The sequence below is a fragment of the Zalophus californianus genome, chromosome 3 (genome assembly GCF_009762305.2).
Source record: "Zalophus californianus isolate mZalCal1 chromosome 3, mZalCal1.pri.v2, whole genome shotgun sequence".
NCBI classification, from domain to species: Eukaryota; Metazoa; Chordata; class Mammalia; order Carnivora; family Otariidae; genus Zalophus; species Zalophus californianus.
The window spans coordinates 29,298,095-29,324,755 of record NC_045597.1 but is presented as its reverse complement, the minus strand read 5'-3'; the positions used below and the strand labels follow the sequence as shown (position 1 = coordinate 29,324,755).

General features: G+C 38.3%; 1 non-coding gene across 1 annotated transcript; it reads left to right on the top strand.

The window, feature by feature from the left end:
• Positions 1-8,225: 8,225 nt before the first annotated feature.
• On the top strand, positions 8,226-8,328 carry LOC113921154. Its single transcript, XR_003519554.1, has one exon. It is a non-coding gene; the product is annotated as a U6 spliceosomal RNA (small nuclear RNA).
• Positions 8,329-26,661: the final 18,333 nt, after the last annotated feature.

The following is a 26,661-nucleotide window of genomic DNA, read 5'->3' as shown; positions in this document are numbered from 1 at the left end:
CCAGGGCTAAAATCAAATGCAAAAGCAATTCAGTTAAGACGTTCAGCTTTACTCTAGTGAGTACTAACTACAGTGCAGGTAGTTTTTTACCATGAATATGTGTGATTTATATGGATTTCTTTTCCAACAGCTCCAAAGAATAACGAATGCTTCCTAGTGTCATGTAGACTTCCCTGTGTCTATTTATTTCACATAGGCCTTCAGATGTTCTACTGTGTCTGGCAACATGTGTTGATGAGTTGATTTATTCATCTTGTTTTCCAATTTGTAATGACAACTTTTAAATTAAGATACGGTTTTGAAAGGTATGAATAAATGGGTAAGGAAGCGCCAGTGGGCAGAAATGGTGTTCCTCAAGTTCCTTGCATGAAAAAGCCCTCCCTGAATTCTGCCAAAGCCAGTATGGAGAAGCTTTAGAGCACCCTCACATCTTATTTCCCTGGGCTGAATCTTATTTAATCCCCTGAATGGGGTGCCCTGAATATCCCCGACTGGCATCCATGAAAAGTAAAAATCTCCATAGAGTTTCAAACTAAAATGTCATCAGATAATTAGACTGAAATTCACTGGCTGAAAATCTACTCACCATTTGTTAGAAGAAATTTGTTTCTGCACAAGTTTTCCCCTATCTTTTATATTATAATGAAATCCTAAGAATTCATGTTTAGGAAAATACCAAAAAAAAAAAAGCCTTAATTAATGAATTGATAAAGCAAAAAGGACTTCTCCAAAATCGAGGTGGAAACCTCTCGCTACATTTTTATGTCTTTGGTGGGGCCCTGGTTTAGATTCAAAGGGGACAAAAGCAGTGTGATGCTTCTGTGTTTCCTTGCTTACCGCTTCTTTTGCACCCCACCCCCTCACCTTGATAACTCTAAAGCCTCTTTCATGGCTGCTCAGGTGTTTTTACCATTTTGGCCTCAGCAGTCCTGCACCTTTCCCCTTTTTCTATATATATATATATATATATATATATATATATATATATATATATATATGTTCTTTGTGATCCAAACCTGTTCTGTTGTGCATATTTTGCATTAGGGGTTCTCCCAGTTTAGCAATATCCACAGGAGTCTCTCTGCCCCACCCCCTTGTTTTTTTTTTTTTATCATTTCTATTTCTTGGAGAGCTTTTTTTCATACCTCAGAGCATAATCTACCACTTGTACTTCTGACATGTGAGGATTTTAAATCTTTCCTTATGTTTGTCTTCTTTTTACTTGTAGTTGGTCCCCACAGCCCTAGACCAATCTCTTGTGTTTTCAGTGATGCAGATGTCTGTAATGAAAGGGAACACTTGGGAGTACCGCAGAGAAAACACAGCAATTCTACCATAACCAGAGCTATAATGTGAAATGATTTTGAGCAAAAATAAATAAATAAATAATAAACGCTAGAAAGCAAATTGAAAGAAGTCGTAGCCTCGTGTTGTCATTCAAAAGAATTAAACAGATGAGACACTCACAAAGCCATATGTACACAAGCATAAATACCACAGGTCCTATCCAGAACACTCGTCTGGAGAGATTTGTACATTGTTGCTCTTGGTGAATAAACTTCAGCATATAATCTCTTAATACAAAGGGAATGAAAGTTCTAACAACCTCTTTATCTTCGCAGGTTCGTGAGTGTTGCACTAACTTCTAAGGAAAGTGTCAGCGTTTAGATGAACGGAGGAGAATAATACTATGGTGAAAAGTTACACAAAATCTCTACAGTATTCCAAAGTCCAACTGAAAGGGACTGATTCATGGAATTATTTTCACAAATGTTTTTACACCCATTGACTTTCCCTCTTTTGTAGATTAGACAGACCTGGCATTGATGTCCTGAGTCATTTTTCTCGCCCGAGATCTGCTGCTTTCACTGGGCTATGGCTCCAGGATAAACTGGCCACCATCATCCTATATCTAGAAATTTCTCATCTAACACATTATTTCCTTTTTGTAGATATCTTCAAATGCTATAAAAATATATACAATTCTGTTATTTCAAGGGCAGATATTTGAACAATTTAGGTAAAGTTACTCTTCTGCATATATACCTCTGAAAGTATTCTTCACGAGGGTCTTTTCGCCTAAGAATTAGTTTTGTTGAATTTCTGAGTCACAAACATACCTAGTGTTTCTTTTGGGTTCCCTTTGTTCATTATCATGATATCAATGCAAATTATTTGAAAATCAAGTAAGTGGTTAGCTATAATGAATATATGTGGTAAAACCAGCTACCGCTACTCAGTAGATGTACTGATCTATCAAGTAACAATCACCACATCACATTAAGTGATGATAATGCTTAGACCATTAATAAGGCCCAAACTGTTTTCAGATATTCTGAAGCCCACAAATAGCTATCTAAAAAGAAAGCTGGGTAAATTGGAATTTAAAAGACACACTTAAAGATCTCAAATGGAAATGAAAAATGGCACTTGAAATATACACTCTGCAATACCCCTCAAATGGGTATTATTAATGGGTATTATTCTAAGTGGTGATCTTGCTAGTAATACATTAATATTATTGCTCTGCATTAAATATGTTTATCAAGGGACCCCTGGGTGGCTCAGTAAGTTAATTGTCTGCCTTCAGCTCAGGTCATGATCCCAGCATCCCGGGATAGAGCCCTGCATTGGGCTCCCTGCTCAGCGGGGAACCTGCTTCTCCCTCTCCCTCTGCTACTCCCCCTGCTTGTGCTCTCTCTCTCAATCTCTCTCTCTCTCACGAATAAATAAATAATCTTAAAAAATAAATATATTTATCAAAATTAAAGAAATCAACACCAATGTTGCCTTTGAGGGATATGAATATACTTCTAGGCATATTTATATAATATAGCCTGAGGAAAAACTTTCTTGTTCAACTAAAAATCAGTTAAAGCCCTAAACCGTGAAGCAAGTGTATAAATCCTGCCTGCAAAAGGAGGAGCAATTGCCAGTCTAATGAGCAAAGAAGTCCATTTCCTCTCTGAGCTGCATGGATGTGAGTCATTGAAGCTGATGCAATGATATGAATGACTTTCTCCATCAGTAGTGGCTTATTTTGTGAAAAGGCAAAAAGAACCGCTGGTTAAAAAGATACCTCAGTGAAATGTGTGGAACTGACGTCATTCTCAAGGAGCCCAGTTTAAGTTTAAGGAACTTTGGGAGGGAATCCACATGTTTCCATTGGCCAGTGGTGATTCTTCAAAGATTTATGAATAAGTGATTTTCTTTCACCAACAGATTAGGAACAAGTGAAACATGAAGGAAATATTTGTCTCCACTGAAAAAACAACCTTCTAACTAGGCTTATTTCTTTTTTTATCTGATCTAAATGAATAGAACTTCACTTTGGTGAAAAAAATTAATCCTCCCCCCCCATCTTTATTGTGGTATTATTGACAAAGTTGTATATACTTAAGGTATACAACTTGGTGTTTTGATGTGCATATACATCGTGAGTTAATCAACACATCCATCACTTCACATAGTTACCGTGTGTGTATGTGTGTGTAGTGAGCACACCCTAGCAAATTTCAAGTATACACTGCAGTATTGTTAACTATAGTCACCATGTTGTACATTCGATCCCCAGAACTTATTCATCTTGCATAACTGAGACTTTATACTTTCTGACCAACATCTCCTCATTTCTCTCTCCCCCAGCCCCTGGTAATTACCATTCTACTCTCCGTGCCTATGAGTCTGGCTATCAGAAAGAACTCCCAGTTCTACACACCCCAATTTTGTAAGAAATATGTAAGTTACCGTCTATGTGTCTGGTACATAGTAGATGTTTAATTAATGCTGCTAAATTTGATAAAGGAATTACATAATCAACTTGGTTATCTGAAGTAGAGTTTGGTTCATGTTCTATAATGATAAATAAAAAAATTAAAAATGGATAGTAAAATGAGCTCTCCAGGTTAAGGAAATTCATTTAATCTTGAACAATGAATGGAAACTTGTAAAATATGGATAAAATATGTGCAGCAGGTACACATTTAAGAAATGGCAAAATGTGAATATTTAGACTTGCAAAGCCATTTACTTATATTATGAACTAAAGCATGTGATTTAATTTGTTAAACTTCAAGTTATACATATTTTCCAGGTGCTGGCATGATCTATTAGAAAGAGCATATTACCTGAGGTTTGTAATTGTGGCAATAATTATGGCAGTACTTTTGCCAACCTCTCAGGCTTGTATCTGGCATCCAGCCCGCTTGTAAATCAGACCCTTTGTTTGCTGGCTGTTGGATGTACGACAAGTCAATTAACAAAGCTCCCTACTCTGTAGGCGCAGTGGTAGAGCCTTGACCTACATTAGCTCCATTTTCATAACTCTGAAAATAGAGATTATTATCACCATTTCACAAATTAAAAACCCGAGCTTCGGAGAGGTCCAACAGCCATATATAAAGTGCATAGATCAGCCTCTGGCACGTAGAAAGTTCTTCTTAACATACTGTCACCCCACGATCAAATACTACGAGGAAGGCCTGCTCTGTTCTGAATAATGGTCAAGGGGGCCTACTCGAGCCTGAAACTCACTGGGCTAGCATCATGTCCCAGCTCTCTCACTTGTTATATGTGACCTTGAGCAAGATTCAGCCTCTCCATGACTTGGTTTCCTCATTCGTGAGTGGGGGTTATAACTTGATCTCTTTCATTAAGCTGTCTGAAGATTAAATGAAATAACACATGGAAAGCACTTAACGTATTACCAGACACAAGAAGCGTTCGTGGTGATGTGTGTGGAAGTCATTTGTGAAGCATTTAAATGTTCTACATTGTTTGTCTTCATCTAAATTTATAATCACAGACATAAAGCCAAAATAAGATTTTCTGAAAGCAATCATTTTGTAATGACATACTATACGATATAATAATAGCTCTTTTTCAAAAAGATAATACCACAGCCCAAAATAAAGAAACCATAGATGTGATAGGATGCTATTTGGCAGTGGGTACACAAAGGGCTTGTATTTAAATTCAAAAATGTCTTTGCATTTTTCTTTTTTTTCTCACATTAAAAAAAAAAATATTTCAAAGACCACATATGAAAAGTCAATTTTTAAACGTGTGCTCCAGTAAATAACCAGGCAAGCTAAAATTGTTATGATTGATTGAAATAATTGATTGCCGCCTGCCAACTTTACCTTTCTTAATTATAAAATACAATTTCCGTTTTGCGCTTTCCAACCCAAGGTTTACAAAAGCTGAGAGAACTCTTCTGCTCAGCCTCTGATTATATCAGCAGCGCCACTTTTTCAGGCCCTATCAGATTGGGCTTGGATGATAATTACTTGGGAAGTGTTTGATCTCAATGATGAATACATGATTAGTTTTTCATGAAATCAGTCAACCACACCGTACAGCACTACTCATGTGAAACCTTGTTGATTTAGCTGTTAGAAAGCACACATCTCCTTCAGTTCAGATATGGGACATCTGTCTTTGGGGAAAAGAGGGTGGAAAAAGGGCAAGTTTATGGGTAATGATATTGCAGAGGCAGATATTTAAGGTTTGCTAATTTTCTTCTCAATTATACTCTGCTCTTACCTACTACATGACCACAGATTCCATCTCAGTTGTGGAATATATCTTTTCTTTAAAAAAAGGGGGGGTTTCATGACACCTTTGCTATCTCTCAACCCCTTAGAGGGTTTTGCCCTGATGAATAATATTTTATATGTGAACTGTTTATGTGATTTTTCACGGAGTGATAACCTCGCTACCGCTTAACTTTGATGCATTGTGAGCACTGGTTCTCTTCACTAAAGTGCTTTTACACACCCCTCCCATAAATATATGACTACTTTTCCTAAAAGGCCTGGGTTGAGGGTGTTTTGTTTCTTTGTTGATTTGTATCTCCGTGTGTGCATTTTTCTGTGATATAGGCTGTTTTTCCAAGAGTCAATGTTCCTTGCATTTTCTTAAATTTCGAGTCATCTAATATTCAGAGATCAGATAAAAGGATTCAATTGTCAGTCTTTACACAGCATGCATTTGTTTAAAGGGGTAGAAGCATTGCACTTTGAAAGAAAAGGGAAATATATTTTATTTTCTGTATTTGCCTGACCTCACTGACTTTTATTTTTTTTTTTTTATGATGTTATGTTAATCACCATACATTACATCATTAGTTTTTGATGTAGTGTTCCATGATTCATTGTTTGCGTGTAACACCCAGTGCTCCATGCAGTACATGCCCTCCTTAATACCCGTCACCAGGCTAACCCATCCCCCCACCCCCTCACTGACTTCTAGAAAAGCCCTAAAATAAAGAATTCTGTAGAGTATTTTTCTAATGGAAGGATGCTTTCTAAAAATAAGGTTTCAAGTCTTTAGCTTCATTCTCATAATTAAAAACTTACTTTAAAGGAAGAGACCTTTATAGACCTAGACCTTTATAGACCTGTATAGACCTTTCTCTTTCATTTGGATCATCCTCTTTTAAGAAAAATCCTCAACACGTCAATTATATTTGAGCAAGATGCCTTAAAAAGTAATGTCCAGTCTCACATTTAGGTCTTTCAACCATTTTGAGTCTATTTTTGTGTGTGGTGTAAGGAAATGGTCCAGTTTCTATGGACTCTGAGAAACAAACCGAAGGGTCTAGAGGGGAGGGAGGTTGGGCGATGGGTTAGCCTGGTGATGGGTATTAAGGAGGGCACGTACTGCATGGAGCACTGGGTGTTTTATGCAAACGATGAATCATGGAACACTACATCAAAAACTAATGATGTAATGTATGGTGATTAACATAACATCATAAAAAAATAAACTAAAAAAAAGAAAAGTATGTCCAGTTCTTTGTGGGCAAAAGAAGGTGGAGATTTAGTAAGCTGGACTGAATATTTCCAAATCTAAGCCCGAGCTTTGATGCAATAACTGAGACACTGGGATTATTTCTCGACCTCAGCACTGTTGACATTTTGGACCAGATCACGGTAATTCTTTGTTGCGGAGGCTGTCCTGTGCATTGTGGGATGCTTGGCCACTTTTCTGGCATCCACCTACCAGATGCCAGTAACGCTCCCTTCCTCCCAGTCTCGAAAGTCCCTGATGTCTCCAAACACTGCCAAGTGATCTATGGGAACAAAACCGCCCCCAACCGAGAACTACTACTTTAGACAAGAAAATTTGAGAAAGATGGGCTTATGTTATCCAAATAATTGCCTTTACTTCCTCTTACAGATAAGCTTATTTTTCTTATGGAGGGTGAAGAATGCTACAGACTTGTATCATTTCTTTAACAGAAGGGGAATCAGGCATTAATGCATGTTAATGAGACATATTTGTCCGGTAGATAAAGAACGGGCTCTGAATAATATGCAAATGCCAATGACTGGTTACGACCACAGCCTCTCTTCATTTTTATAACAATGCAGTTCTACAGCTGAAACTTAGCTTTTTGGATTAAAAAAAAGTAGAAAAAATACATTCAAAAAGTGTAACAGTTAAAAGAGTAGACAGTTCATTGTGATGATAGGGTTTGAATAAATTTGATAAATTCTAACATTACAATTAGATCATTTTATTGATATAAACTGTCTAAACATATTCCTATTACACTAGAAAAATATATGATGTCTTCATAACACTGCGAATATAACCAAATGAGCAAAAACTATGGCATGCTTACAGGAAGATTACCCCAGTGCTGTGAAATCTTTGACTTCTCACGTAGCTATTATCTCATTATTCTGTTCCAAAGGAAGAAAAGGCAGGCTGACAAAAAAAAAATTTAAAAAAATTTAAAAATTAAACTGTAGTGTAGTGCAATTTCTGTCATTTGGAGCTAATGAATGCATTTCAGTATTGAGCAGCAACCACACTAGTAACAACACAAACACCACTGATTTGGAGCAATAAACTTTAGGACATGGCAGACTCATATTAGTATAATAAGCTCAAACATTCATTTCACATTAAGAAAACATATAGCCAACACTAGACCGTCAAGATACCTATTTTTTTTCTTCCAACAGAACCACTTGGCTTTAAAAAGGAATCCACAGTACTTGTATTTAAGTCTAAAATAAACCTGAAAAGCAACTATGCGAATTGGTTCTCTCATCACCACCACCAAAAGTGTGTCTTGATTATCAGTGGAATTATTTATTGCTATTGAATATGATGTTGTTATCATTGGTTTGATTTTTTTTTTTTTTCCCATGGCCTACTCAAACAATTCTTCAAGATCTCCAAATCAGGGTCTTGGGTGGTTCAGAGAATGCTTGCTTCAGTGGCACATATAGTAAAATTAGAGCAATGCAGACAATATGAGCTTGCTCCCTGAACAAAGATGGCATGCTAATTTGTGAAGCATTCCATATTTTTTAAAGGCCTTAATCACAGCTAAAGGAGATAACATTCATTGAGTTTTTAAAATGAGATTTTTACAATGTGCCAAGTGGGGCTATAAACTCTTTACATATATCATTTCATTTACTCTTTGAAAAACCCTGTGAGGTAGGTGCCTTTATTACCCTGACTTGCAGATGAGGGACCTTTGAGGAAATGCGGCTGGGATTTGAGCAAGACAGGCTTGCTCTGGAATTTGCTCTGTTAACATTAGCCTATACATATCTCTTAATGTGTTTTATAATAGTGCACATTTCATCTTTTTGTTGTTGTTGTTTACAATAAGTCTGTAACGTAAGTGGTATACAATGGTTAAGCCACGGGGCACCTGGGTGGCTCAGTCGTTAAGCGTCTGCCTTCGGCTCAGATCATGATCCCGGGGTCCTGGGATCGAGCCCCGCATCGGGCTCCCTGCTCCGCGGGAAGCCTGCTTCTCCCTCTCCCACTCCCCCTGCTTGTGTTCCCTCTCTCGCTGTGTCTCCCTCTGTCAAATAAATAAATAAAATCTTTACAATGGTTAAGCCACATCTTTGATGAAGTGAGGCCCAGAAAGATTGAGTAATCAGCTTAAAATCAAATAACTAGAACAAAGCCAGTCATTTTGAATACAACGCACATTCCTTCATTCATAACTAGTATGCCACTGACCTGCCATTTGCACAAGTGCACGTCTGTGTCATTCTTCCGAACAGCTGTGATGATTTTGCCCCAATCCACACCTAGCCACACTTTCTCCCGGGGTCCTGCCAGTGACTGAGAGCACACATTTGTGAGCTATACATATAAACCGCTCCCTTGGCCTTGTTAGCCAGCTGAACTAACTGTCTGCAGAGGAAGAAAGTCTTCCAAAACAGAGAACTAAAAAGAATAGCATGGAAGCATAGCATGCCTTCTTTTTCAGGGTGATGTTTCTCTTGGTCACTAATCACAAATTATAATGCAATTCTAATTTCAACTACATTCCTAGGAAGCAACTCCAAATCTTAATACATTGCCATCATTCCACTTATAACACAGAAAGATAAAAAGCCCACAAAGTCTTATAACATCAGTACGGACCTGGAATGATACTAGCAAAACTGGCAATCTGAGAGTCACCCCCTCCCCTCCACTATGTCACAAGGAGTCACTGCTAAGCTAATGCTCCTTCCATTCACACTAAAAAACTTATAGACAAAACTGTTATTTCTTTAGTTGGGCTCACATTTACGATCAGGCACTTTGGGATGATGGATGGATCCATCGCTGAGGGTAAGGAGGCAGCAGCTTGGAGCATCATGACTGGAGGGCTGGGGCTGTAGTTACTTTTGCCACAAGATGCTTTCCCCCGGGCATTGTAGATCATTTCTGCACAAGGAGTTGCCTTGGGTGGTAGGCTAATAGGACTAACACCGGGGTTGCCATGACAGTGTGCATATAAGGAAGTGACTGGAGATAAAATTATTAATAGAAACAATAAGGAGGGCCACATCAGCCACAACAGGTCAGGAGGAGGAAGAAAAATGATGTTCGCAAGAATCTGGGGTCTTCACCTGAGCCCAGGTAAAGGAAGCCTTGTCTTTGAGTGAAAATCAAGCCTTCTGTATCTGTGAGGCCATCCAGAGTAAAGTCAGTTTCTACAGAAATTTTAAAATGTTTGTAGCCCTAGGGAATGAACACAGACCTCTGAATCAAGGACAGGCATGGGATATAAGAATTGCTTAAATATCCAAAAAATTTAGAAGAAATTTACATAAAGCCTCCTTCTGAGCAAGGGATGATTGAGCTAAAGGCTGTTTCTGGTTGCTAAGATAATAGAACCTAAAATTACAGTCTATAAATATTAAATTTTCACAAAATGAAGAAAGGGTAGGGAGTTGTGCAAGTTGTATGAGGATAGTATAGATAGTGGATTAAAGGCAAATTGGAATCAGACAGGGAATCAGCTTTTCTAGAACTATGAAAGATAGCCAGTGACTAAGATCAATGTTTGCCATTTACAGTAAAATCTCCCTAATTTGAAACCCGAGGAACCAAAACAATAGATTTTGTATTAGCTGAGTTTTGGTTTATTCTTTTCTTTTTAAATTAAAGAACAGCATAGAAATAATCTTGAATTACATCTTGTTTTAAATAGACCAATATTGAAGTAATGAAGTCTTTACATATTATTTTAACAGGTAATCCAAATTCCCCAAAATACGGTATCCAGCTCCATTTATTCATCCGTTTGTGAGCTACTGCCTAGTACGTGCCCAAGCCTCTGGTTGCGGTCACCTCACATGGTTAGCGGTTCTCAGGGGACTAACTCGCTTTCTGAGGGAAAGGCCTCTCTTACGTGGGCGGTTGAGAGGATGATGACTCAGTATAGGACTTGATGAAGCTGAAAAACATTTTCTTTCTTCTTTGGACCTGACCAGTCATTGACCATAGCCATAGGAAAATAGTTTATTTACAGGAATTAGTAACAAATTCATGAAAAGAGTTCCGTGTTTCAGAAAGAAACTAGGTCCATGTCATGGAATTGGTTATTTTCACTTCCTTTCCAAAGACTCGATGTGGTCTGCTGACTGATAGATGAGTCTTATCCAAGGTCCAGGTCTTGGACAGGGACCTAAACAGTGGTTTTGACAGATGAACTACTCTGAGGTAACCATAGAGACCCCTAAGGGAACCACCACTAAAAATTGACAAGGCTGGTTCAGACTGGCTACAGAGGGGGAAAAGACAGGATCATGTTGCCTACAGAATGTTGTATGCAACAAACACATAGACTTTAACCATTATTCTAGCTTAGGAGTAAAACAACGGGAGAGTTCTAAGTAAGTTAATTAGAAGACAGGCAATAAAAACCTAGGTGTCTCCAAGACCTTCGCAGTCCAATGTGATAGCCGCTAGCCGCCTGTGGCATTAATCACTTGAAATGTGGCTACTCCAAAATGATAAAATACACAACAATTTTAAAGATTTAGCATAAAAAAGAATCTATAATATCTCAATACTTTTTATGTTGTTTACATGTCAAGAGGACGACATTTTGGTTACATAGGGTTAAATAAACTATTTTATTAAAATTAATTTTACTTGTTACCTTTCACATATTTTTAATGGGGCTGTTAGAAAATTGAACATTACACATGTTGTTCACATATGTAGCATATATCTTATTTCTCTTGGACACGGAAAATCCATGAAATATAGTGTCCCATTTTTTTCTATTTGAAAGGATTCATTTTCTTGTTAAAGTCATACTACAACCCAATGGCTTGGGCATTACTATTCTTCATTTTACAGATGAGAAAACTCAGGGGTTATGAAGCATGCCCTAGTCATACAAATAGTAATTGGTGGAACCAGGTCTGCCTCATACCCAAATCCATGCTTTGTGTCAAACTTGTTCAAGCGTACCTCTTTCATACTTTGCTGAGGTGATCTTTTAACTTAGACACATGTGAGATGGACTTAGAACAACTGAATATTCTGTAAGAACTGAAGTACACAATGTATTCAACATACTTAAAACAACTACAAACAGCACACAGGCCAGCCAGAGTGTGTGGTCTGCCAGTGTTTTGGCAAACAGCTCCTCAGAGGCATTTAGGATGGACAAGAGTGGATGGACACGCAGAGTCCAGCTAGGTGTCGAGGCATTCCAAACATTCCAGGCATTTCCCCAGGGCACTTCATTTATTCCTCGAAGCAACTCTTAAAGGTGAGATAGCCTCAGAAAAGTTAAGAGATTTGTTTGCTGTCTCAGGGCTAGTGGGTCAGTAACAAAGCCAAGACAGAACTCAAGTCTGGTTTTTTTTCCCATACCACACTGCTTAGGGACCTCCTTTTAATTCAAGCTCAACTTTTTGGCAACTGGTTTAGACTCTGTGTTATCAGCTGCTCTGTTTCCAAAACACATTCTAGTCCATGGCCCAGACTGATTGAGGGTAGGGCCTGCCTGAGAAAGACAGGACACGGCCATAGCTTCCTTAAATGTGGGCAAGATACAAGAATCAGATTTCCCTTGCCAACACCTGTGGTGTTTATAGAGTTGCATGAAAATAATAAGTCTAGTGTCCTGATGGTGAGAAACGAGGCAAATTGTTCACAGTGGAATTCAAATTCCAGAGACTAGATTAAAAATGAGAGCTAAGATTTAAAGTTAAAATAGAAGAAACCAGAGGAGCCAAGGATCTCCTCTGGTAGTAGAGGCTTGAGGAATTCTGCAGGCGGTGGGCAGAAATCCGGTACCATATTTAATGAGGTTCCCCGGCTGACCTGAATGGACATTCAGGATACACCTCATGAAAAATGAGTCTCAGATGAAATGGACCTTGGCTCATGCCGGTCCATATCATCCATGGTGCCTGATCAGTACCTGTAACAGAGGTAAGACACCAGAAAATGAAAGAATTTTCTGTCTACGTATGTAATTGTGTAATTCTGCATTGACTATTCAGTTTTTGCTATTTCATAAGGTTCCTTAACCCTGGCCATTTCAGTTCCCAGATTTCAGGAAGTGCTAGAAAGTTAATTGTGCTCTCATTGCTGCTCATGTTCCAATTGTCAGTGGCAATGCTCCACAGTTGATGTGACTTGAGGTTTCCATCTGGCCTTCTGAATCTCTGCCTGACTTCTGAGGCCACACCGTTGATCACTCTGCTGTCACATGGGTCTTTATATAGGAGAAGGAAATAAGGCTTCGAAGATCAGTTGGGATCACATTGAAGGAAGACACATTTTCCAGGATAAGAAGTTTGCCATTTATCCTCAAGGCAATGGGGGAACATAGAAATTGTATGGACAATGAAGTGGCATATCAAAGCATGTTTTACAGTGATTCATTTCAAGTTTCAGTGGATTTGTTTGACTGCTCTTAACCATAGTGTGTTCCTTTATTAAAATGTAATTTACACTGTGGTTATCTCTCACATATTACCAAACACGTGGTAATTTCATTGAAAGGACAAAATCAAGGAATTTTCAGATTATTCATTTATACTCCTCTTTTAGAGAAAGTTCTGAACACATGAAAGCTTTAAAGTCGCTACTGGAAGATATTAAACTAGAACTATTCATATGTCCTGTATTTTCTTTTGTAAAAAAAAAAAAGACTTTATTTTTTAGAACTGTTTTAGGGTCATATCAAAATGAAGAGGAAGTATAGACATTTCCCATACTTCCCCTACCCCCACACATGCACAGCCCCCGCTTTATCAACATCCCCCACCAGAGTAGGACATTTATTATAATTACTGAACCTACACTGATATGTCCTATATTTTCTATCAGTTGATCAAAGCATTTGCTATTTGCTTCCAAAAGTCAAAAAGGTAATTGAATTAAGCCAATTCTAGTAATGAAAACTTTAGCATATTCTATGTAGATAACTTTGTCTAAGTTTGTGCTACCGTATACCATGTTCAAACAATAATAGGGTGGTAAGTGAAAGAGAAAGTTCTAAGATTTTATGGCAGACTTTTCTCTATAAAATTTTAAAGAAATGTCAAGCACATTAAACCAAATAACCACTGAAATGTGTACATGCAAGTCTTCCAGACTTCAAAAATATAATGTTTTTAGACAGGCTTTGTTGTGTGGTTGTTCTGAATCTTCTCGGCATTTATAACAAATATCAGGCTCAAAAAAATGTCAGTTTCATTATAATAAGAGCCAACATTGACTGAACCTATATTATGATCCAGGCTTTGTTTATTCATTCATTCATTCATTTCACAAATATTTGCCGAGGACCTAATAGATGCTAGACCCCTATTAGCAATATTCTAAATGCTAGGTATGCAGCACTGAATAACACAGACAAATATCTTACATCATGGAACTTTTACCTACTAGGAATGGCAAATTTGTGCATCTTGTTTGGGACATTTTTAATATATGAGGTAGTATTATGTGTTTTCTGCTGGTGAGAATGATAGAACTAACGATGGAGAGAGAGAATAATAGTCAGTATGGGTGCCTTGGTTAAGTGAGAAGGGAAGGAAATAGAGCACACACACATTTACCTGGCTCTAAAACGTAGGCCCTTTCCTTTCCACCATTTTGTCTTAATACACACACCCACACACACACACACACACGTGTGTGTGTGTGTGGGTGTGTGTCTTCACCTTCCTTGGCATTTTACGTATATACGTATATATACATATACACGTACTCAGGTATATATATGAGTAAAGTGCCATGGAGGATAAAAAACAGAATTCTTTAGCATCTTGTTCAAGAGGGAGGGTTAGTATATTAAGCATAACTGTTTTAAACTCAAGTAAAGTAATTTTAAGCAGAGTTGTAGAATGGATAAATATATAAAATATACACATTAGGCATTTATATATAGCACATACATTGTATATAACATATACTCATTTGAATTTATACATAACCATGTGAATATATTTGCTTTTTTAAAGTCATCAAAATCTTATAGTTCTGTTTATACTATCTAGAGGTGAAGATTTAAGAAAATTTCTCATTTTCCAGGTAATAAACAACAGTACTGATCTGGATCCCTTGATACCAGGAAAGCTTTTTTTCAAGATTAAATGGGATTACCATCAATAGGCCCACAGGGTGTTTGGTTTTGAATTAAAATATAGAAACCTTATTAACAAAATTTACATTCCTGCCTTAACCTTAATCTAATTTTACTGATAATCATGGCCTCTAACAGACAGCAATACTATAGAATGGCACACGCCTTGTAACCCATCTCCGTCATCATAATCAGAAGCTGATTGCTCCAGAGGAAAAATAGATGCATGAATTTTAAACTGGTCATCCCATGCACATTTTTTAAAAAATGTATTACAAACCAATATTTTATTTATGAAAACATTAAATGTTACATTAGTACTAAAACATTTTGTAGTACCTGGAAATTTATTCTAAGATGGAGAGGTTCCTTTTGCTCTTTGCCTAAGTACTGTTCTGTAGCTGACTGTCGTATTTCCCAAGACCAGTGGCAGCATCTTCATTCTCTAACAGAAATAATTTATCTGGACCCTCTGCCAACAAGGCCCTCACCCCAAGGAATTACTTTAATTGGCAACAGGCTTTATGAGGAGACGGCGGGGGGCGGGGCTCGGTTTTTCCCCTTCTCCCACAGGGAATTACTTTCACTGTCATTTACAGGAGTCTGGACAGAAAGGGTGGGGCTTCAAAGTGAAATATGGAAATAAGTTATTTTGAAACATTCTCAATGATCCATTCTTAAATTGTCCCTGCAAATTCTTCACTTATATATAAATGGTCAAACAAATGAAATAATTGAAGCCAGGGAGGGAGGCCATGTTATTGAGTCCAACATGCTCACTCACATGTATTTAAGTACTGCAGTATGCTGATGGTCATGGCCTCAAAGTTAAGGACAATATATTCAATTTGCACTTAAATCAAATTGCTGTAGATTCTAATGCAGAAAACATTCTCACACAGAATATTCTTTAAGTTTCACAAATTTACCCATCTGAAATTTTCTACAGTAGCATCCTAACTTAGGTTTCAGATCCAGAAAAAAGAAGATGGAAGACCATATCCTTGGCTTTTTTATTCTCTAGGAAAGAGGACAATTTTATATACTTTACTTTCAATTTATGGCAGACAGACAATTCAACCTGTTTATATTTTTCAAGTATAAAAAACCTGGAAGTGTATATGCGCACTAAGAAAGAAGCAATTCTTCCTAAAGCATGAGCACCACATGACCAAATCCTTTGGAGGTAATATATAATGTCTGGATCTCGATGGAAAATTTGGAAGATAATTATTAAGATTAAAAAATCTAAAAATTAGGAGGTGAAGGATTCTGCCAACTTTGGTTCTGTCACAAATACGCTTTGCCAATAGCTGACACAGAGAAAAAGAGAGAAAGGGAGGTTACAGAAAAATTTGCTCTGGAAAGATGGTAAGGCAACTCCAGCTTACCCTGACATTACAGAATATTCTGTCCAAGAAAAATAGAATGCAAGTCATAAATGTAAGTCACACATATCATTTTAAATGTTCAAGTAGCCATTTCTAAAAAGAAATAAAGATAAAATTAATTTTAATCAAAATTTAACCCAATACATCTAAAACATTATCTTTTTTTTTTAAGATTTTATTTATTTATTCATGAGAGACAGAGGAGGAGAGAGAGAGAGGGAGAGAGAAGCAGAGGGAGAAGCAGGCTCCCAAGGAGCAGGGAGCCCGATGCGGGACTCGATCCCAGGGCCCCGGGATCATGACCTGAGCCGAAGGCAGACGCTTAACCATCTGAGCCACATTATCATTTGAACATATGATCAATGAGACATTATTGAGATATTTGCATACTTTTTTTCATAGTAAGTCTTCAAAATGCAGAATGTATTTACACTCACATCTCAGTTTGGACTAACCACCTTTCAAGGGCTCAGAGGCCACACGTGGCCAGTGGCTACCATTATGGAGAGCAGTTTTAGAGCATGAAACACACAAAAACTTTCTCACTTTATTCTTGGTTTTCTTTCTTCTTTCCTTCTTTTCTTTCCTCCCTTACCTTCTTCTCTTCCCCTCTGTTTCTCTTCCTTTCTCTCTCTCTCTCTTTCTCTCCTTCTGAGTCTGTGCATGCTCTGTACTGAGGATAGAATAGTGAGCAATATAAGCCTAAACCCTAAATCATGTAAACACTGCCTTCTTTCAAAAAAAAAAAAATTAAAAGTAAGATTCAAAGAAAAAAAATTAAAAGTGCGATTCAAAGATAAATAAAAGAGTATACACTAGTTAAAATTCAGACACAAATATGGCTACAAGCTTTCTGGCAACCGGGAGAAATTGACAAGCATTATCAGTTACACAATTCACAGTATACATGGTCCAGAGTCACGAAGATAATCTCAAACCAGTTTCTTCAGAGAACGATTCTCTTCTGACTTCATCAATCTAAAGTCTTATCAACAAGCCAAAGTAGGAACACAAAATGGTAGACGGCTCTGTAAAGGGTGCAAGTGGTAGTTTTTCAGAATAACCTGGAGAAATAAGACTGCAGATCTTCAGCTCCATAATGTACAAACCACTACCGTTTAATACTCCCTGATGACCTCACACGATACCCATGGAAAACACCGATCTTTGTAAAATGACTTGGATCCTGGAAAAAAAATCATTTAATGAAATTGTTAGTATTGTATTATTAATACATACCTATTATTCAATTCAAATTCCTGAACAGTTGGTTGGCCTTCTTTGTTATAGATACAAAAGCCAGGAGCCTTTCACCTAGAATGGTAACAGTAGTATCGCAGAACTAAAACCAAGACTTGTGAACATAAGAGCATGAAAATCCATTAAAAACTTAATACATCAAAAACTAATGATGTGTTGTGTGGTGACTAACAAAATAAAATTTAAAAAAATAAACAAAAATAAAAGACACAAAAATACAAAAGACATACATTGTTTTTTATCATCAATAAACAAATAGAACAAATTTCACTGAAACATCACCAAGCCCACAAAGTATGAAGAACCCACAAAAAGATAAGTGTCTTGGATTGAGTTTCTTTAAGAACTGAAATTCACTTTTCTTTATGTGACACAAAGGGGGAGATTCATGGGGGCTTGATTTATAAAAAGTCCTGAAAATATTTTTTGCCACATCATTTTTTTATGCTAGAGGAATATTATTTTAAATAGAATATTTAAATTTCCAAGCAAATTGTATTAACATTGACATCTCTGATCAGCTAACTGAGGTTAAATACACACCTGCCTCAAAATGCAGAGCTACTTTGGAGCAGGATTGTGCTTCCCTTTAATATGGAAGCATCTCCAATCGGCAATCCTCTCAATCTTGAGAGGGACAACTTTAAGATTTTAATAGATCCTAAGGCCCACAAAATGTGCCCAGTCACATCAAGCTCCCCTGCCATCCTCCCTCCATTCAAACACACACAATAGATAATGGCTTACTGTATATTGACTGTAGTTTCATCTAAAGGTGAGAGGGACAAGGGAAAAGAATTCGGTGCATTATGTAGTTTTCAAAAAGGGTATTGATATCATGCCACCATTATGTTCACCAGAAGACACAACTAAAATATCAAGGGTCCCTCAAGGCTAAATGAAATGGCTAAAGATGTATTTATTGATTTCTAAAGAAATATTGCCAAGACACTGGAATAATAACCTACCACCCTCATAATTGAAAGGGCCCCGGCTCTCTCTAAAGCAGAGAGAACTCCAGAATACACCATGATGTTAAAACTATCGCATGATATGCTATGGAACATGCTTGAACTGGGGAGGGGGAGAAAAATCATTCAGACATTTAACTTGAACCAAATCTATCCTTTACCTTTTCTCTTATTGTTGATCTCTTATTTATTTCTCTTAAAACAAAAATTGCAATTAATTCCTTTGAAATCCAGGGTGGAGCTGTAATCACCATCCATCATCTTAGGTTGACATACAATGCATTTATGCACTGAAAGCTTTCTAAATATACATGCAAGATGGGGATATAGAAACTCATATACATCGGGAAAATCACCACCCACCCTTTGGGGAATTAGAAATTTTTTTTCTCAAATATGAGGAACATGTGCAATGACATATTCTTTTCTCTTTTTTGTTGACAATTGTCTCCCTTTTCTGTAGATCCTAATGGTGAAATAATGGATCCTGCCAACCATTATGAGCTTCGACCCATCTGGGGACCCATAACTTTTATTGTGGTCCATTATCTGGCCATTAGAGGCCACAAGTGTCCTCAGCACAATTGTGCAACATTGTGCTGAGGGAAAGGTGTGGAAACTGTGGAGGCAGCAGGTTTTTCTAGTATCTGAAGCCATGGAAACTCCAAAACCTCCTATATTGAGACCATTCATTTTCCTTATGCTGAAAATTTTATAGTGTATGCCTCTTGGATAAAGTTTTCTTATCCAGCCCTGCCAGAAAACCAAATATTCCACCCAGCACCGGCATGAAACATCCTTGCTTTCTTTTTCTAGAAGTGAGCAGTCCGGATGCTAAGAGGGTTGGTTATATCTATTTCGCTCAGAAAACAATATTCTCTGATTGTAGAGAATATTTACTCCCACTAGTCATGCCATAGGTGGAGAAGTGACAAAGGGGATGCCTGGGGCTTCTCGAGAGCAGTGCCAACCACACATGGTCTGCCTAAAGGAGGAAGCCTGCTGCAAAGCTAGGAGACACGCAAGCAACAGGAAGTGAAGCCTCCTGTCTATGTGAGTCTCCTTACTGAAAGAAAGCAAGTACATCATTTCCTTTCCTGCCCCCAACGTCATCATTACTTTCTATTTGTGTTACCCCTTTAATCACAACCACACACTTCTGATTAACTTACAAGCAAGCGTAGTTCAAGATGGTGCATGTGTTTGCTGCCAGCTGTGGCCCATCTTGCATCCAGAGGGGCAGGAGGGCAGATGTTGTATTTCTTGGGCCCGACGTACAGGGTGCGGAGCCCAGAAGAGGGCAAGTGCTTCGTAAGTAATATAGTAAATGCTTCCCAATTCCCTTGTCATCCAGCTCCCAATCCTCTCATCATTTTGAAAAGCTTTATGGCTGGTTATCCCCACCTTAATTCTTACATCAGACTCTACATCTTCCGTTAGCAGGAGCAACGGTGGGAAGTCTTTAGGTTAAGCCTGTCTCTACAGCACCCTGACCTGAGGGCAAAGAGACCGTTACTGAGGGTGCTCTAATGGTTTTCTCTTGATGTCTGTGAGTCTAAAAGTCGGGAACCTTAGTTAGGAAAGGCCAACAGATCGCTCCATAGAATTCCCCAAAGTGGGTAATTTGTGTGTTTACGGCCAAACACCATCTATACAGCAATGGCTATTCAACAATATTTAATCAACAATGTTTACTAGGCACTTACTATGTGCAATACCTTGTTGTACATGTCAGGAGTACTGTGTTAAATAAGACAGATGAAAACTCCTACTCTCCAAGTGTTTTCTTCTAGTGAAGAAAAGCAGAAAAAATATAAATAATCAGACAAGAAAATATCAAACAATTGCTATGAAAAGAATAGAAATATCCTGTTGGTGGCTGGCCAACATATATTGGGTGGATAGGAAAGGCCCATCTCTGAGATGCTGACATTTACTCTAAGAAGTAAGCTGTCATGAAAGATCTGGAAGTGGACATTTAATGGAAGGAAGCTGGGGCAAAGGCCCCAGGACTTCACAGGTATAATGTCCTCGAGGAATGGAGAGAAGTGCAGTGTGGTCAGAAAGGAGTGACCAGACATGGAGGCTGAGGAGGAACAATTAGTGAAGCGGGAAGAGAAGGGGGTGGGGTGATGCCAAAGGAGGGCAGCCAGGAGGGCAGACGCCGAACACCTGAGTATAACGAAAAGCCTTGAAAGTTTTCAAGCAAGGTTGAGATATTTTTGTAATTATATTCTAAAAAGAGTATTTAAGCCACCTCGTCGAAGATTACTTATGTGGACGGGGAAGGAGTTAAGAGTGGCATAAGGAGGATAAAAAAGATGTGATACACACACACACACACACACACACACACATACACACACACACTGGAATATTACTTGGCCATAAAAAAGAATGAGGTCTTGCCATTTGCACTGACATGGATGGAGCTAGAGAATATTACGCTAAGTGAAACCAGTCAGTCAGAGAAAGACAAATACCATATGATTTTTCTCACACATGGAATTTGAGAAACAGAACAATGAACAAAGGAAAAAAGAGAGACCAAAAACCAAACTCTTAAATACAGAGAACAAACTGGTGGTTACCAGAGGACAGGTGGGGTGGAAGGGATGAGTGACACAGGTGAAGGGGATTAAGAGTCCACTCATTGTGATGAGCACTGAGTCATGTATAGAATTGTGGAATCGCTGTATTGTACACCTGAAACTAATATAATGCTGTATGTTCATTATACTTGAATAAAAATAATAACAACTTGAAAAAACAAGAAGAGTGACATAAGGAGTCAGTTAAGAGAGCATTACAATGCTGCAGGCACTGTTAAATTCATCCTGGCTTGAACTGGGGTAGAAGTGATAACGAGGGAAAGAAATGTAGATGTTCAGGATATACTTGAGCTGTGGAATTGAAAGAACTTGTCAAGGCTTTAGTAGAGGATATGGTAAAAGAAACAATAAACCAGGTATGATTCATCTCTAACAACTTGGTAAACAGTTCACAGAGCTGAGGGGAAGCTTGGGGTGTGAATCGGGTGCTCTTTAGGACGATGTGAAGTCTGAGTTGCCTCTTAGACATTCTCTTGAAGATGTCAAGTACTCATATGGAAAGATGTTGCTGCAGAGAGAATAGGGCTTCAAACAGATCTGGGCTTTAAAGGTATAAAAAGAAGAGATTCTGGGGCCAAATCCTTGATCTTTCCAACTTTCGGAGTAGAAAGAACCAGAAAGGGAGGCTAAGAAGGAGCGATTGATGGAGTAGGAAGGAAGCTAGGGGCATGGGGTATCACAGTAGAAGATAACCAGGAGCTCCTCACGTGTGTTTCAAGCTTAGATGCCTGCAATTAAGGCATTATTTATGTGCCCCACCGACCTACGCACAGAATTCTCTGATTTTGTGTATTATTCCTAGATGCTGCAGTAAGCACATTGACAAATCCATTCGTTTTAAGTATCACACATCTGGCCTGGTTCCTTTTCCTTCTTCAGTAAACGTCAAAGTAAAAAGCTTTTTGAATAAGGGCATTCCTAAATGGCGTGTTTCCCCAACACAAGTCACTGAAGTTTGGGGATGAAGGCACATTTGTCTTGGCTGTCAGTCCTTTCTTCATTTCAGACTCAGTTGTTCTATCACCATGCAGTGTCAGTCGAGTGTACAAATCTGTTAGGCAAATGCACGTGCTGCCTAATAAAACACCAACACCATTACAGCAATTACATTTAGTGAGAGCATTATTAAGAAAAGGAATGCCCTGATGCCTCGGGTTCTATACAACTACACACACATAAGGTTCTCCTTATACATTCGGTGTATACATTACATACATTACATGACTTACACATTTGGTGTATAATCTTTCTATGGTTCTGTGTAATTCTCGCCTGTGTTGTTTATGCGTAATTATTACTGCTTGGTGCTAAAGATGTTTACTACAGAATATTCCCGCCTTTCTTTAAGGGGGGTACACTGGAACATCCTGTCCTCTCATATTTTAATGTCATATTTATTAAACTGGATTCTTCACAACCACCAGAGTGACTTTTTCTGCTTGATCATGATCATGTTCTCATGGCTAAAGCTCTTCACTGTCTTTTCGTTGCCTGGGGGACCAAGTCCCAATCCTACTATGTGGTATATAAAGCCCTTCCCGACTTGGCCTTTGGCTACTTTTACAGTCTTTTCTATGACCAGACAACCTAACATCCTATGCCCTAGTTCCGAATACCCTCGTTGCTACTTGTGATAAGGATACAGACGCTTCCCTCTGTCTCATACCATAACCCCTTTACTCGACACTGCTCCTTCTGCTTGGAATGCCTTTCCCTTTCCCTCAGCATCCCCTACCCCAGATAATCCCCAATTTTATACTTTTTACTGTGTGATCTATGACTTATACCCTATTTATCTCTGTCTTCTCAGAACCTTGACCAGTTCCTGGCCTATAACATACACTTCAATCTACACATAACATTAAAATGAACTGACATTCAGTGTCATGTCCTCCATGAAGCTTTGGCTAAACCTCTTTTGTCCTGAAATGAATCAACCCCTCCATCCCTGTGTCCACACTATACCCCATTCATAAGCCAGCAGACTACCTCCGAATACTTAATCACATTGCTGTCTTCTCTATTAATCTATAAATTCCTTTAAGGATTCTGTTTTATGCATTATCTCCTGTGTCTAGGATAAGACCTGGAATAAGGTATCACAGAAGACACAAAATAAAGAAGTTATCATTTGGCAAGGACATCAGTTTCAGATATGAGGCATTGTAAAAGAGAATTTTCAACTGCCTCTGACAACATGACTTAAAATATGCCCTCAAGGACCATTCTTCTATTGTCTTTTCTATTTGGCGTAACGGCATACAAAAGAGGCTACAACAGTGCTATATTCATTCAGCCAAGTTTATTGATCACTTTTTCTGTATAAGATGTGACCTCTGAATCCAAAGTAATGGCAGTTCAAAGAGCGGGGTGTGTACACAAACCATCACTATACAAGGAATCATGTTAAAAATACTCTTTAAGGGCTAGAAAAGTTCAGAAGAAGTAAGCCAAAAGGATTTCACCCTGCTTGGACCATGGCAGGCTCGGAACAAAGGTGGCTTCTGAGCGTGATTTAGAAAGGACAGTGAAAGTTTTAAAGACAATAACAAAATGTGGGAAGCATTTCAGAAGGAAAAACGCAATCACTAGCAATGACATGGGAGCAGGAAATTGGAACTTGAAAAGAGAAAATAGTCACCAATAGCGTTGGCATGGTTTTAAACCAGGGATTGAGCATATATCAGTCATGTATAAACATAAACCCAAACTCCATGCGTGGAGGTTTTAGGCCAGTAAGTCTGGATAGAGCTAATACCACATCTCTTGAAAAGGTCCCCCCGGTGATTCCGAGTCCAATTACTGGCAGAGGACATGACAGGCAAATTGGGGCTACAATTTGGAGAGGGAGTGGCCAGTGTGGCCAGGAGTCAACTCTTAAAATAAAGATTTGGGACTTTAAATTGGGAACCATCATTCCTCCAGAAATTTAGACTCTAACTAGATTTAGAGAGATGGGACTTTATAAGATGAACATTACCACTCTTAGGATGAAGTGCCCCAATGAGAGATACAGACTAGGAATGCTAAAGAAATTCAGACAAGAACTGATTTCGTTAGGAGAGACTTGGTGAGAAGATCATGACTGAGCCCTGACATTAAGTCTGGGATGGCACATGCACGATCGCAACTGACAACGCCTCAGCCTATACTAGACATCCTTAGGCATGGCTGTCTTTCTCACTGAGCCCAGACTGAGCCTCAGAATCTTTCTCAACATATCACTAACCCACTCCAATTGATCAGATTTGACCTGCAGGCTAAAATTCTTTGCCATTCCTGATATAAATAAGCAGAAAAGAAAGTTGAATGCATTTTGGGCAGTAGTCAGAAATGTAAGTCAGAGTGGAGGCAATCAGGTTCACAGCATGTTTTCCAGCTAGAAAATAGGAATCACATAGGAGAGAAATAGAAGGGAAAATCTGGAATGGTAGGCACAGGTTAGATTCTTTTTTTTTCTTAAGATTTTATTTATTTATTTGAGAGAGAGAATGAGAGAGAGAGTACATGAGGGGGGGGAGGTCAGAGGGAGAGGCAGACTCTCTGCTGAGCAGGGATCCCGATGTGGGACTCGATCCCGGGACTCCAGGATCATGACCTGAGCTGAAGGCAGTTGCTTAACCAACTGAGCCACCCAGGCGCTCCCACAGGTTAGATTCTTAAGGGCTCCAATATTTTTATGCTGATTTCTGATTACTTGAGTGCTATTATCCAATAGCATAGTAGTATAATGCTCTATTTGCACACTCATCTCTATTCTTTATTTCCTAGACTATATTTTAAGCTGTGTGTAAAGAAAAAAAAATATCCTGTCTTCTTTAGCCTTCAGCCTCATATTTCTGTGTTCTATCTCTTCCTACAAAGATGCCAGTCACCCATGCAGTGTCTCTAGGTATCTTTTCCCTTCCCTGAAGCCCTACTCCCACACAATTAAAATTTCTCTGGCCAGAGGTAAGAGCAAACTCACACTAAAATGTAAATGACTGATATGATTGAAAGCATCAGCATTCTGTTTCAAGGGCATTGGACTTTTTAAATAGAGGACCGGAGGCTTTAAGCTAAGCAGAATTTCTCAACCGTGGCACTACTACATTTTGAACCAGATAAGTCTTTGCAGCGGGGGACTGTCTCATACACTGGAGGATATTTATCAGTACCCTTGGCCCTCTACCCATCAGATGTCAGTAGCAACCCTCAGTCATGACAATCAAAAATGGCTCCAGACATTATCAGATATCCCCAGTGGGGACAAAATCATCCCTAGCTGAGAATCACTGAGCTAAATAAATAGATCTCAGAATATGAAATTTCTTCTATTTGAATACTCCTGCAATCTCTTTACTAAGCAACTAACAAAGCTGACCCTGACTATTATAGACCAACAAGTCTGATTGGCTGTCAAACTAGCAACAGCCAAGGAAGCTTTAAAAACTCAGTGGTTTTCTCTTTGAAAGTGTTTCTTGGTATCAATTCAAATAGAAACAAACGTAAATTGACATTTGTACTGACATTCCATGCATTATCATTGGGTTAACGTCTGGGAAGACAAGTTTTGCAAAACATTTTGGCAAAAGTTACTTTGTGTAAATAAAGACAAATAGAGGGTTTCGGGCAAAACATGAGGATTTTGTCAGTATCTCCCATGAGCCATAAGTGGTCTGACATTCTGGTTTGACAAAGGTGAGGCTAATATCAAATATATTTCAATGTGTGTTGGGAAGTATTTCCCATGTTTTTGAACATCAGACAATCAATATATTGGCTGCTTTACAAGAAGCAAAATATACACACTAAAAAACTCTTTTTCCAATTCCTACTATTCTCTTTTTATATTTTTAACTTCATAACACACATTCCCAATGGTTAATTAATAGAATGAGACCTATGTCACAGGAAATAACAATTTCACTGGTGGCACTGGAATCTCATGTCAGTGAATACCAAAATTTCTTTACATCAGACATCTCTAAAAGGTAACAACCCCATGTCTAAAATAGTTTTCACCTCTTAGTTACACTTAGCAGCATCTTAATTCTACCCCATATTCTCTGAGCATTATAAAGGAAATATTCAACAGCCTTTGATGACATTATACAAGTATTTTTATAAGTTAATCTATATTATGAGTGTACCATAACATCTCTGACTAGTGGATATAATGTATCTTAAACTCACAGTTTTCTAATCATGCCAAACTAGTAAGTAAGAATTACAGCAGACTTCAATCTTTAAGCTAAGTTTTTGGGATTTTAAAGTGGCAGCCACTGGTCCTTCAGATGCTTAAAATCTAGTCAGAGAGATTAGATACCATCAGAAAAACATTACCACACTTTGGGATAAATACCAAATGAAGGATACAGACTATGTATGCTAAGGAAAGTCTAATTATTCCCTAGAAAGGGCTAAGGATTATGGATTAGAGTATTATGGGCTAAGTATTCTCTAGCATGGGCTAAGATCACAGATTAAAACTTGACTACTATCCAGACTTCCTCAACAAACAGTATTCCATGGTGGTTAAAAGCCTTGACTCTCTAAGGCCAGAGACCTGT